At 39.0% G+C, this 12,402-nt stretch overlaps 1 protein-coding gene and 1 pseudogene across 4 annotated transcripts in view; one reads left to right on the top strand and one right to left on the bottom strand.

The window, feature by feature from the left end:
- The window catches only part of TRMT11 (tRNA methyltransferase 11 homolog), a 58,663-nt gene that overhangs the window by 22,571 nt on the left and 23,690 nt on the right, over positions 1-12,402 (bottom strand). The window lies entirely within an intron of this gene.
- Positions 2,464-3,088, top strand: LOC123608982 (annotated as a pseudogene).

Here is a 12,402-nt window from a genome sequence, read left to right as displayed (position 1 = left end):
GGTGAGGGGCAAAGAGGGACAGAGAGAACCCCAAGCAGGCTCCGTGCTGTCAGCACAGAGACTGACACAGGGCTCCATTTTATGAACCATGAGATTACAACCTGAGACAAAATCAAGAGACACTTAAACTGACTGAGCCACACAGGTACGCCCTAAAATTCTTTACTATAGATTTACTAATATATTTTATACCAACATACGTCAATGAACTGTTTGCAAAGTGTTAAATAGAAGCCATAAATCTGTACTATGCCTGGGTTATTATGATAGTATGGTACGCTATCTTCGTTTCATTTCTATTACTATACCCCTACAATCCAAACATCTATTTAAAACCTAAATCAGCCACAATAGACAAGTCCACAGAGGTAGATAAGTGGTTGCCAGGGGCAGAAATAGTGGTGACTGCTTATGTATATGGGGTTTCTTTAGGGGTGATACAAATGTTCTGGGATTAGAAAGTGGTGATGGTTGCACAACTTTGTGGATGTACTAAAAACCATGGAGTTGTAAACTGTAAAAAGGTGACTTTCATGATATACAAATTATAACACATTTTTTTAAAAGCAAAACCAAATGTGCATAGGCCCCTAGCTTTTCCATAAATCATGACACTCATTTTCCTATGAATCTTCATGCCATAAGCTATTTCCAAATGTCACTACAATTTCACCTCCCATTTAAGAAACAGATTTTGCACTGATTAGAGTACTCACTGAAAATAGCTCAAGGTATCACTTTTTCTTGTTTCCTAGTTAAGAGATGAAAAACATGTTTTCTTCACTGCTCTGAGCGACTCCAAAACTCATTTTACTAGAGTTACTGTTTATTCCCAATATAAAGTAAGCCATCATGCTATATGCCTTAAACTTATACAGTGACATATATCAATTATTTCTTCAGTAAAACTGGGAAGAAAAATGTATCCCCAAATCCTACATTGGGCATACTTTATAAAGCTTCTTTATCAACATTTTTATCACAAGCATTAGCAGCGGGATTTCTATTAAAGGACATCTTTTACAAAGAAATGCAGTTTGTGATCACCTCAAGAAAGTTATCTGTGTGTAATGCCAGTAAGAAAACAACACAATATGGAGACATAAAGCCTGAGCAAACACCTGAACTCTGTAGCTTAGCAATTCCTATAATATCAAACACACGAGTTGAAGTTATGTCATCCAAACGATATTAATGACATAGATCTTCGGGGTCACTTGCAAGTAGCTGCAACTCTGAATAATAAACCCATAAATACCAACAGTTTACAGTAATTTTATGTGGTCAGTCTCTAAGAGTGATAAGAATAAACTACCGAGAGCACAGATGAAAGATTAATTCTACTAAGAAGGGTTGGAAAAGTATCACAGAGATGGTGACGGTTAAGTCAGACCTTGAAAGATTACTAGAATTTTATCAGCAGAGGAAAGAAGAAATGGTTTATCAAGCAATGGGCACAGAATAAACAAAGGTGAAAAGCTACGAAGTGTACAGAGCATCTTGATGCTGGCAAAAAATCCAACATGCTAGAGTGGGGGAAAAACTATACCCAAGGAAATACAGCCAGTCTGTTGAGTAGCAATTTCTTCACTGCAAATGGAAAATCCTTTTTCAATCATCAGCTCTGACAATTCCTTGCAAATAACTAAACTTTCAAAGGTAGTACTTTATTTTTATCATGTCTTATACTTTTAAAATGCCCTGGATTTAAAGAGTAATGCCTGAACTTGATTATAATATGTAATTCTTATTTTTAAACTTGAATCGTGTAACAGAATTTGATTGAGTAAATGAATTCAGTAGTAGAACTAAAAGCCTGTATTCAATAGACAAAAAATACAAACATTTTAAAATTAAGCTGTGCTCGGAGCACCTGGGTGGCTCAGTCGGTTGAGTGTCCGGCTTCAGCTTAGGTCATGATCTCACAGTTTGTGAGTTCGAGCCCCGCATTGGGCTCTATGCTGACAGCTCAGAGCCTGGAGCCTGCTTCGAATTCTGTGTCTCCCTCTCTCTCTGCTCCTTCCCCACTCATGCTCTGTCTCTCTCTTTCAAAAATAAATAAAAACATTAAAAAAACTTTTTTTAAATAAAAATAAAAAAAATAAAATTAAGCTGTGCTAATGTATTTTAAAATGAAATCTTTATTCTTAAAAAGCTATATTTTCAATACAATATAACCAAACAAATTCTAAATTGTTTAATTCGGAACCAAGAACATTATTTCAAACATTTCTAGATGATTTCAGTCTTAAATTCATCATAACATTGTGGTATTTTAAAAAGAACAAAGATTTTGGATGACATATAGTACAGAAGTAAAAATAATTTATTTCCTAACACAAGACAAACCAAGTTCATTAATAAGTTAACAGTAATAATAATTAATATTTCATTAGTAAGGTCACTTTAAGCTAAAGAGGAGATCTTCCTCTTCCCAGATGCAGCCTGAGGTGACCTCTGAGAATGGTTTTCTATTCACTTGACCCAAAAAACCCCTACAAAATCATGCAAATCAAGAGGTTCAAATCATCATGTTCACTTTAAGAACACACGTGAAACTTCCCAGGCCATCAAGGGTTTGCATATCTGAAAAGCCACCGAGTATTTGAAGGATGTCACTTTGCAGAAGCAATGTGTGCCATTCCATTGCTACAATGGCAGAGTGGTAGGTGTGCCCAGGCCAGAGAGTGGGGCTGCACACAGGGTCAGTGGCCTAAAAAGAGAGCCGAATTTTTATTGCACATGCTTAAAGATGCAGAGAGTAATGCTGAGTTTAAGGGTTTAGATGCAGATTTTCTGGTCATTGAGCACATCTAGCTGAACAAAGCCCCCAAGATGTGGCGTGGAACTTACAGGGCTCACAGTCAGATTAACCCATACATGAGCTCTCCCTGCCACACTTTCAGTGAGATGATCTCTTTTCAGTGAGATAATCCTTACTGAAAAAGAGCAGACTGTTCCCAAACCAGAAGAGGAGGTTGCACAGAACAAAAATATACCCCAGAAGAAACTGAAGAAGGGGCGCCTGGGTGGTTCAGTTAGTTAGGCAACCAATTTCGGCTCAGGGCATGATCTCATGGTTCATGAGTTCAAGCCCTGCATCGGGCTCTGTGCAGACAGCTCAGAGCCTGGAGCCTGCTTCAGATTCTGTGTCTCCCTCTCTCTCTATGCCCCATCCCCACTTGCATTCTATGTCTCTCAAAAATGAATAAACATTTAAAAAAAATTTTTTTAAGAAGAAACAAAAAAATTATGGCCCAGGAGTAAATTCTGCATAAAATAAATGCAAATAAAAGTAAAAATAGAAAAAAAAAAAAAAAAAAAGTACAGGGAGGGTAAAACAACAGAAGCCTAATTATGAACATTAGAGAACATGGACATAAATTTCTTGAGAGATAAAGTCAGGGAAGTAAATACCACAGTAGTCTTCCCATGTGTGCATCAGACACATACCTAGATGAGAGCTTTCCCTTGATAAACATCTAGGGTAAAAAAGAAAAAAAAACAGTGATAAAAGCATGTATCCCTTTTCTACTTCTAAAATATCCCTTTGGTTATATGCATTTGGAAATTTCTCATTGTTGAAAATTATTAAAATTGAGAAGTCACTGAAAAAAATATCCAATGTCCATTTGTAAGGTCTTTAGAAATATTAAAAATACTTAAAAGTACCTCCAATTTAATTTTGTATAAAGAGAAAGGAATAAATAAAAGAACTACAAAAGATATTCTTAAGCACATTCAATTTGAATTATAATTAAATACAAAACAACAAAATAGTGGGCAGTCAGAAATGCCAAAAAATAATAAGTACACAAAAACTAATGGGAATATTTCAAAAGGACAGAGGAACCACCTCAAAGTAACTCCCACTGATCAAATCTGAGACAATTTGAGCAACAAAATAGTGACAATAATAAATTATAGCCCAGTGAATAATACAAGCATCCATAAAAGTATAAATTAAGCACTCCATAAAAATATAAATTAATAAATTAGTAAACAAATAGGGGAAGAAGGGAAAACTCTTCCTTACTGTAGAATGCCAACTTAGAAATGTAGAAGGAATGATGGAACAGAAAAGTCATCATTGTGGTGGTTGTAAACAATGGAGTTGACAATGTGAATAGTGACTGGATGAACAAGACAGTGATGTAATACTGGGATATCTCCCCTGATGAAATACTAATCAAAGGAGAAAACGATGGCTCACAGTGGAGAAACCTGACAGACAACAACAGGACTAGATGATCAAATTTAAGATCTCTAGTAGCAGTTAACTCTGTGTGCCCCACGATGCAGTGCATGAAAAACACAGTATAATTTTTGTAGTATTCCTACCAAGATCATTACCTGAATCTGGTCCTAAAAGAAACATCAGATGGAGGGAGACATCAACAGGAAGATAGCAGCATAGGAGGGCGTTGGGCTCACCTCGTCCTGCTGATCGCTTAGATTCCACCCACATCAGCCTAAATAACCCAGAAAACTGCCAGAAGACTAGCAGAACTGACTCTCTGGAGCCAAGCGTAGACAAGAGGCCCACAGAAGAGGGTAGGAAGGGCGGAGAGGCAGTGCATGCTACACGGACTGATGGGAAGGAGCTGGGCGGTGGAGAGGCAGCCCACTGGGCAAGGCAGAGCCCCCGAAGTCTGGCTTGCAAAAGCGGAGGACCCAGAGTCTGTGAGTTCTGACAGCTAGCGGGACTTAACATCTGGAATGTTAAAAGTCAACAGCTCTGCTCGAAGAGCAGGAGAGCTAGAGGACACCGGAGGGAGAGTTGTCAACCCCGGGAGACAGAGCTCAGCTTGGCAGGGGAACAAAGGTGCTGGCAAGCGCCATTTCCCTCTCCCATCCTCCAGCTGAAATTCCAAAAGGAACCAGTTCCTGTCACCAAACTTGCTTGCACCGCGCAAACGCCCAACGCTGTGCTTCTGTGGATCCATCCCTCTGATGGGCCTGCCTCCCTCCTGGTGCTGCAGGGGACCACCATCAGCAAAGCTAGCTAAACCTGCCCCTCCCACCCCTGTGCACCTTGCGGATCCAGCCCAGCTAATATGCCAGATCCCACCGAAGCAACACCACAAGCCTGGCAGTCTGCAAGTAGCCCAGACAGAGGCCACGCCACTGCACAGTGAGTCCTGACCCTGGGAGAGGGGAAGATAAAGTACACACCAGACTGACTGTGGCCCCAACGGTGGGCTGGGGGCAGACATCGGGTCTGACTGCAGACCCGCCCACCAACACAAGTTTCTCTGGACAGCACAGGGGAAGTGCCTTGCAGTTTGGAGCTACCGCAGGAACTACCAAAGATGATGAAACGTAAGAATTCTCCTCAAAAGAAACTCCAGGAAGTAGCGACAGCTAACGAATTGATCAAAAACGATTTAAGCAACATAATGGAACAAGAATTTAAAATAATAGTCATAAAATTAATCGCTGGGCTTGAAAAAAGCATAGAGGACAGCAGAGAATCTATTGCTATAGAGATCAAGAGACTAAAACCTAGTCATGGGTAACTAAAAAATGCTATAAATGAGGTACAAAATAAAATGGAGGCAGCCATAGCACAGACTGAAGAGGCAGAGGAAAGAATAGGTGAATTAGAAGATGAAATTATGTGGGGCGCCTGGGTGGCTCAGTCAGTTAAGTGTCTGACTACAGCTCAGGTCATGATCTCACAGTCCGTGAGTTCAAGCCCCGTGTTGGGATCTGTGCTGACAGCTCAGAGCTTGGAGCCTGCTTCAGATTCTGTGTCTCCCTCTCTCTCTCTGCCCCTCCCTTGCTCATGCTGTCTCTCTCTGTCTCAAAAATAAATGAAAACATTTTTAAAAATTTTAAAGAAAGAAGATAAAATTATGGGAAAAGTGGAAGCTGAGAAAATGAGAGATAAAAAAATCCAGGAGTATGAGGGGAGAATTTGAGAACTAAGTGATGCAATCAAATGGAACAATATCCGTATCATAGGAATTCCAGAAGAAGAAGAGAGAAAGGGGCTGAAGGTGTACTTGAACAAATCATAGCTGAGAACTTCCCTGATCTGGGGAAGGAAACAGGCATTGAAATCCAAGAGGCACAGAGAACTCCCTTCAGACGTAATTTGAATCGATCTTCTGCAGGACATATCATAGTGGAACTGGCAAAATACAAGGATAAGGAGAGAATTCTGAAAGCAGGTAGGGATAAACAGGCCCTAACTTACAAAAGTAGACACATAAAGGGCAGTAGCAGACCTATCTACTGAAACTTGGCAGACCAGAAAGGAATGGCAGGAAATCTTCAATGTGATGAACAGAAAAAATATGCAGCCAAGAATCCTTTCTCCAGCAAGTCTGTCATTCAGAATAGAAGGAGAGATAAAGATTTTCCCAAACAAACAAAAACTGAAGGAATTCATCACCACTAAACCAGCCCTACAAGAGATCCTAAGAGGGATTCTGTGAGTGAAATGTTGCAAGGACCACAAAGTACCAGAGACATCAGTACAACCATGAAAGCTACAGACATCACAATGACTCTAAACCCCTATCTTTCAATAATAACACTGAATGTAAATGGACTAAATGCTCCAACCAAAAGACATAGGGTATCAGAATGGATAAAAAAACAAGACCCATCTATTTGCTGTCTACAAGAGACTCATTTTAAACCTGAGGACACCTTCAGATTGAAAGTGAGGGGATGGAGAACTATCTATCATGCTACTGCAAGTCAAAAGAAAGCTGGAATAGCCATACTTATATCAGACAAACTAGACTTTAAATTAAAGGCTGTAACAAGAAATGAAAAGGGCATTATATAATAATTACAGGGTCTATCCATCAGGAGGAGCTAACAATTATAAATGTCTATGCGCCGAATATGGGAGCCCCCAAATATATAAAACAATTAATCACAAACATAAGCAACCTTACTGATAAGAATATGGTAATTGCAGGGGACTTTAATACCCCACTTACAACAATGGATAAATCATGTAGACACAGGATCAATAAAGAAACAAGGGCCCTGAAGATACATTGGATCAGATGGACTTGACAGATATATTTAGAACTCTGCATCCCAAAGCAACAGAATATACTTTCTTCTCAAGTGCACATGGAACATTCTCCAAGATAGGTCACATACTGGGTCACAAAACAGCCCTTCATAAGTATAAAATAATTGAGATCATACCACGCACACTTTGAGACCGCAATGCTATGAAACTTGAAATCAACCACAGGAAAAAGTCTGGAAAGCCTCCAAGAGCATGGAGGTTAAAGAACACCCTACTAAAGAATGAATAGGTCAACCAGGCAATTAGAGAAGAAATTAAAAATATATGGAAACAAATGAAAATGAAAATACAATCCAAACGCTTTGGGATGCAGCAAAGGCAATCCTGAGAGGAAAATACATTGCGATCGAGGCCTGTATCTCAAGAAACAAGAAAAATCCCCAATACAAAATCGAACAAAACACCTAAAGGAAATAGAAGCAGAACAGCAAAGACACCCCAAACCCAACAGAAGAAGAGAAATAATACACAATACAGAATCTAAAAAATCTGTAGAGCAGATCAATGAAACCAAGAGTTGGTTTTTTGAAAAAATAAACAAAATTGATAAACCTCTAGCCAGGCTTCTCAAAAAGAAAAGGGAGATGACCCAAATAGATAAAATCATGAATGAAAATGGAATTATTACAACCAATCCCTCAGAAATACAAGCAATTATCAGGGAATACTATGAAAAATTATATGCCAACAAACTGGACAACCTGGAAGAAATGGACAAATTCCTAAGCATCCACACACTTCCAAAACTCAAACAGGAAGAAACAGAAAACTTGAACAGACCCATAACCAGCAAAGAAATTGAATCAAGTCAATTCAAGAAATTGAATGAAGTCAAGCTTTCACTTTTTGCAGATGACATGATATTATACATGGAAAACCCGATAGACTCCACCATAAGTCTGCTAGAATGGATACATGAATTCAGCAAAGTCACAGGATACAAAATTAATGTACAAAAATCAGTTGCATTCTTATACACTAATAATGAAGCAACAGAAAGACAAAGAAACTGATCCCATTCACAATTGCACCAAGAATCATAAAATACCTAGGAATAAACCTAACCATGCTGAAAACTATAGAAAGTTTATGAAGGAAATTGAATAAGATACGAAGAAATGGAAAAACATTCCATGCTCATAGAAGAATATTGTTAAAATGTCAATACTACCCAAAGCAATCTATACATTCAATGCAATCCCAATCAAAACTGCACCAGCATTCTTCTCGAAGCTAGAACAAGCAATCCTAAAATTTGTATGGAACCACAAAAGACCCCGAATAGCCAAAGTAATATTGAAGAAGAAGACCAAAGCGGGATGCATCACAATCCCAGACTTTAGCCTCTACTACAAAGCTGTAATCATCAAGACAGCATGGTATTGGCACAAAAACAGACACACAGACCAATGGAATAGAATAGAGACTCCAGAATTGGACCCACAAAAGTATGGCCAACTAATCTTTGACAAGGCGGGAAAGAATTTCCAATGGAAAAAAAGTCTCTTTAACAAATGGTGCTGGGAGAACTGCACAGCAACATGCAGAAGAATGAAACTAGACCACTTTCTTATACCACTCACAAAAATAAACTCAAAATGGATAAAGGACCTGAATGTGAGACAGGAAACCATCAAAACCCTAGAGGAGAAAGCAGGAAAAACCTCTCTGACCTCAGTGGCAGCAATTTCTTACTTGACACATCTCCAAAGGCAAGGGAATTAAAAGCAAAAATGACCTATTGGGACCTCATCAAGATAAAACCTTCTGCACTGCAAAGGAAACAATCAACAAAACTAAAAGGCAACCGACAGAATGGGAAAAGATATTTGCAAATGACGTATCAGACAAAGAGCTAGTATCCAAAATCTATAAAGAACTCACCAAACTCCATGCCCAAAAAACAATCCAGTGAAGAAATGGGCAGAACACTTCTCTAAAGAAGACACTTCTCTAAAGACATCCAGATGGCCAACAGGCACATGAAAAGATGCTCAACATCGCTCCTCATCAGGGAAATACAAATCGAAACCACACTCAGATACCACCTCATGCCAGAGTGGCTAAAATGAACAAATCAGAAGACTACAGATGCTGGAGAGGATGTGGAGAAACAGGAACCCTCTTGCACTGTTGGTGGGAATGCAAACTGGTGCAGCCACTCTGGAAAACAGTGTGGACATTCCTCAAAAAATTAAAAATATATCTACCCTATGACCCAGCAATAGCACTGCTAGGAATTTACCCAAGGGATACAGGAGTGCTGATGCATAGGGGCACTTGTATGTACCTCAATGTTTATAGCAGCGCTTTCAACAACAGCCAAATTATGGAAAGAGCCTAAATGTCCATCAACCAATGAATGGATAAAGAAATTGTGGTTTATATACACAATGGAATACTACCTGGCAATGAGAAAGAATGAAATCTGGCCTTTTGTAGCAATGTGGATGGAACTGGAGAGTGTTATGCTAAGTGAAATAAGTCATACAGAGAAAGTCAGATACTATATGTTTTCACTCTTATGTGGATCCTGAGAAACTTACCAGAAGACCATGGGGGAGGGGAAGGAAAAAAAAAAAAAAAAGGGTTAGAGAGGGAGGGAGCCAAAACATAAGAGACTCAAATACTGAGAATAAACTGAGGGTTGACAGGGGGTGGGAGGGAGGGGAAAGTGGGTGATGGGCACTGAGGACACCTGTTGGGATGAGCACTGGGTGTTGTATGGAAACCAATTTGACAATAAATTTCATATTAAAAATAAATAAATAAAAAAGAAACATCAGATGGACCCTGGTTGAGGGTCAACCTTTAGAATATACGCTGTATACTCTACAAAACTATCAAAGACACAAAAGAAAAGAATGGGGACATATCCCAGACTGGAGGAGAATGACAAGATGGGTTAATAGAGCACATTTTCTCAGATGGACTGCAACTGATGAAATGTGAATAAGGTCCATGTACTGAACAGCAGTGTTATCAATACTGATTTCCAAACTTGGAGGGTTGACTGTGGTTTGACAAGAATGTTCTGGTTTCTGAGAAGTACAAGTGATGGGGCATTACTATCTACAACTTCTTAATTAGTTTCAAAAAGGATGAATGACAATGGGTATGTGATTATGTAATGAATGAGAAAGGAGGATACAGTAGATGACATTAATGGTTGGAAACTCTGGATGAGGGGAGTTTTTTGTGCTACATTTGAAACTTCTATGTAAGTCTGAAACTATCTCAAAATAAGTTTTCAAAAAATTTACTGCTGGAATTCAGCTTATCTAAGGCAGGAACCACTTTTGTATAGAAAGAAATAAATGTGTTCTTCTCTGAAAATATTAATAAAGATCTGGTACCTGAGATCTGGTAAACTGTTAAATTAAGTGAACACAGCCCTGAGAATAAGGAAACTAATTAGCTAGCTAGCTAGCTATTAACTTTAGACAAGTCACTTCACTCCTTGGAAGTAATTTTCCTTATTTCTAAAATGAAAAGATTAAATGAGATTATCACAGGTCAGTGTTAAGAAGTCTGGGCAGGAATGTATACAGTCTTATCAGCTGATAAACAAATGCATGACTTAAGTAAAGCCATGGTAACTTCCAACACATTTATAAAACAAAAACCAGCACAGCTTCCAACAGCTGAAGGACCATCCGCCATTTTGAAAAGACAGAAAGTTAACACTGTTCTAAAATGCTTTCTATATAATTATGTATAGCAGATACAGGAACTACATAATTTTTTAAAAATATTTCTATGGCAGATTGAAGAAACAGCCAAATTTTGAACCTAATTCTAAACTATCTTTGAAATCTAAAGATGCTGTCTTATTCAAGATATCTTGTGTTTCATTGTTGTTATATACAGCTCTGTTTATAATTAATAATTACTGAATAGTAAAACCCAAACCAACAATATTGAACATAATCAGGGCTTTAAATATATGCACAACTTTTATTTTGGTATTAGCTTTTAACAAAGATGTTGTGCCTGGGTGGCTCACTCAGTTGAGCATCCAACTTCAGCTCAGGTCATGATGTCACAGTTTGTGAGTCCAAGCCCCACACTGGGCTCACTGCTGTCAGCACAGAGCCTGCTTTGGATCCTCTGTCCCCCTCTCTCTCTTCCCCTCCCGGCTCACGCAAAAAAAAAAAATACAATACAATACAATACAATACAATACAATACAATACAATACAATACAATAAAAAAGATTTATTGAAGGGAGCCTGGGTAGCTCGGTCGGTTGAGCATCTGACTCTTGATTTCAGCTCAGGTCATGATCCCAGGGTTGTGGGACTGAGCCCTGCACGGGGCTCCTCACTGAGCATGGAGCCTGCTTAAGATTCTCTCAGGGCACTTGGGTGGCTCAGTCTGTTAGGCATCTGACTCATGATTCAGCTCAAGTCATGATCTCACGGTTTGTGGGATTGAGCCCAGTATTAGGCTCTGCTCTGACAGCACGGAGCCTGATTGGGATTCTCTGTTTCCCTCTCTGCCCCTCTCTCTCTGCCTTACTCTCTCTCTCTCCCAAAAAAAATATATAAGATTCTCTCTCTCTCTGCCTCTCTTCCATGCACACATGCTCTAATTAAAAAAAAAAAAAAAAAATTACTGCATTTAAGGTGATCATAATAGCCAATACATATTTAAAGCTAGCTAGTAGTAGATGAATCACTCCACTAAGCTGTTAAAAATTACCTATGTTTGGGGCGCCTGGGTGGCGCAGTCGGTTAAGCGTCCGACTTCAGCCAGGTCATGATCTCACGGTCCGTGAGTTCGAGCCCCGCGTCAGGCTCTGGGCTGATGGCTCAGAGCCTGGAGCCTGTTTCCGATTCTGTGTCTCCCTCTCTGCCCCTCCCCCATTCATGCTCTGTCTCTCTCTGTCCCAAAAATAAATAAACGTTGAAAAAAAAAAAAAAAAAAAATTACCTATGTTTGTGGCCTGGCAAAACAGTTACTGAAGAGCTATGATTTATCAGACACTGAGTTAAAAATGGTATAAAACAGTGGTTGGCAAACCTTTCCTCTAAAAGGCCAGACAGTAAGTACTTTAGCCTTTGTGGACCACATATGTTTCTGTAACATGTCTTTCTTTGTTGTTAAAAAATAAAAAAACAACAACTCTTTAAAAATGTAAGAACACAGCTCAAGTGCCTTACAAAAATAGGCTGAGGACTACATCTGGCCCACAGGCTATAGCTTGCCAACTTCTGATATAAAATAAAAAGGTTAAAGCAATTCAATAAGAGAAAAGGGCTGGTTTTATACACATATGTAGGTAAACAAAGACTGTTATAAACATTAAACACAAATATATTTACCCTGAATACAACTGG

This window comes from Leopardus geoffroyi, chromosome B2 (genome assembly GCF_018350155.1).
Source record: "Leopardus geoffroyi isolate Oge1 chromosome B2, O.geoffroyi_Oge1_pat1.0, whole genome shotgun sequence".
NCBI lineage: Eukaryota > Metazoa > Chordata > Mammalia > Carnivora > Felidae > Leopardus > Leopardus geoffroyi.
The sequence above is the reverse complement of the archived record's forward strand: the minus strand, read 5'-3'. Positions and strand labels throughout refer to the sequence as shown.